This window comes from Capricornis sumatraensis, chromosome 5 (genome assembly GCF_032405125.1).
Source record: "Capricornis sumatraensis isolate serow.1 chromosome 5, serow.2, whole genome shotgun sequence".
Taxonomy (NCBI): Eukaryota; Metazoa; Chordata; class Mammalia; order Artiodactyla; family Bovidae; genus Capricornis; species Capricornis sumatraensis.
In genome coordinates, this window is record NC_091073.1 from 48,202,162 (window position 1) to 48,204,402 (window position 2,241).

General features: G+C 47.4%; 1 pseudogene; it reads right to left on the reverse strand.

Moving 5' to 3' along the window:
• Nucleotides 1-203: 203 nt before the first annotated feature.
• On the reverse strand, nt 204-1,462 carry LOC138080171 (UDP-glucuronic acid decarboxylase 1 pseudogene; annotated as a pseudogene).
• Nucleotides 1,463-2,241: the final 779 nt, after the last annotated feature.

Below are 2,241 nucleotides of genomic sequence, written 5' to 3' on the forward strand. Positions count from 1 at the left end.
ATAAAAAGATTTTAGAAAGTGCAAGGCAAAATCTGCAGTTTTTTTAGGGGAGTTTTTAGGCACATCCATTTCTTAAAGCAAGTTTCAGTATGAATTCCAGTTTTTTTCTTCATGACACCTGTTTTAGTTAGTCTTTCTTTAAAAAAAAAATACATCCTGTCAAGTGTGAAACAGGGCATCTATGGTCCCGAAAGGCGAGGTTTTCAGTTATGGCGAGTCTGTCCTTTTTATATCCTTGCCGACTTTGGTTTGGGGATGTACTGGTTATTTGCCTGGTACTCAAGTTCTTTCCAGAAGTAGTGGATGGCTTTGTTTAACCCTTCCTCCAGCAGGACCACTGGCTCCCACCCCAGCATCAGCTTTGCTTTCTTGATGTCTGGTTTCCTTTTCTGGGGGTCATCCTGGGCTTCAGAAGGAAACTGAATTTCACTCCCACTGCCAACAAGGTTTTTGATGAGCTGAGCAAATTCTAGGATGGTGTGTTCTTCTGGGTTCCCCAGGTTGACGGGGCTGCTGACATTGCTGTTCATGAGTGCCACAAGGCCATTCACCAGGTCACGTACTGGAAGGCCCTCGTCTGCGATCCAGATCCGTACACTGTAAGCGGCTCCCCCTGCAGAGCCTGCAGGATGAAGTTGCTGACCACCTGGCCATCATTCATGTGCATTTGGGGCCCGAAGGTGTTGAAGATCCTGGCCACACGCACTTCCACACCCTCCTGCTTCATGTAGCCATAGCACATGGTCTCGGCGACTCGCTTCCTTTCATCATAGCAGGCTCAGGGTCCTATGGGATTCACGTGGCCCCAGTAATCCTCGGTTTGTGGGTGGACTTCAGGGTCTCCATACACCTCTGAGGTGGAGGCCAGGAATAGACAGGCTCCAACTCGCTTTGCCAGCCCCAGCATGTTCAGGGTCCTGATGGTGTTGGTCTTCAGTGTCTTGATGGGGTTGTACATGTAGTTGGGAGGCGAGGCAGGAGAGGCCAGGTGGTAGATCTGGTCCACTTCGATGTACAGTGGCTCCACCATGTCGTGGTTGATCAGCTCAAAGTTCTCGTGGCCAATCCAGTGCTCCACGTTCCTCTTCCTGCCAGTGAAGAAGTTGTCCACCACGGTCACTTCATGACCGTCCATCATGAGTTTGTCTGTGAGGTGGGAACCCACAAAGCCTGCGCCCCCGGTTACCAAAATTCTTTTACGGTCCTTTTCTGATAAAAATTTTACTGGCAGGTATTTCTGGGTGAAGCTCTTTTCCAAATCTCTGATTTTCTCCCTTAGTGGTTCAATGATCTCTTCAATCCTGCTCTCAATTCTGAGCTCCCCGTTTTCCTGGATGGACCTCATGTTAATCAAGTTGCCCCAAACAGAGGCCACGCAGGCAAGCAGCGCGATGCCCAGCAGCAGCTTCATCCTCCTGCGGCTGACAGCGGACGCTAGGCGAAGCAGTGCCTGGCTCAGCATCCTGCTGCGGCCGCCCGACTCCGAGCGCGGGGGGCGGGGGCGGCCCGGAGGCCTAAATAATTTTTTTATAGACCTATGTACTGGATGAAGACCAAACATACGTTTCTTATTATAAATCACCATATCAAACCATCTAAAACATGCCTTTGTAAAACTTACTTTAGCTGTTTGAGGACCTGATATTGACAGACTCAGTGTGAACTAATAATGGACGAAAGAGAAAAGGCAGTCAGGAAGAAGGGCAGTCAGGGCCACCCGGTGAGAGACTGAATATACAAAGAGACAACTACCAAACCGGGTATAAAAACAGAACTCTGACCCACAACTTGCAGCAATTTGCCCAGGAAACCAACCCTCTTATACTGTATACAATAATCAGCCCAGGAAGTCTCCTTGCAGGAGACTGGATTGCTATCTCTAATAATATCCAAGAAGCCAAACAATAACTTCTATAATAACTTGCTCAAAGTGACAAGGACTTGACTAACAACTGATAGCTTCTCTAATTTGTATCCTCACTTCCAATTTAGGACCAGTCAGAGAAAGCTAAATACATACACCATAAAATACCCTGTTTTAGGCTTCTAGTTAGACCACCTATGGCTTCCTCATGCAAACAGCTTCCAGTCACAGCACAACCAAGGCCTTCCCTTTTTTCCAGTATAAAGCTATCCCACTTTTCTACTTGTCTTTGAGTCTCCACTAAAATGCAAGTGACAGTGGTTGACCCCCTTGCTATATCAAAGATCTGAATAGCCTTTACTTGTTCTTTATAGTAT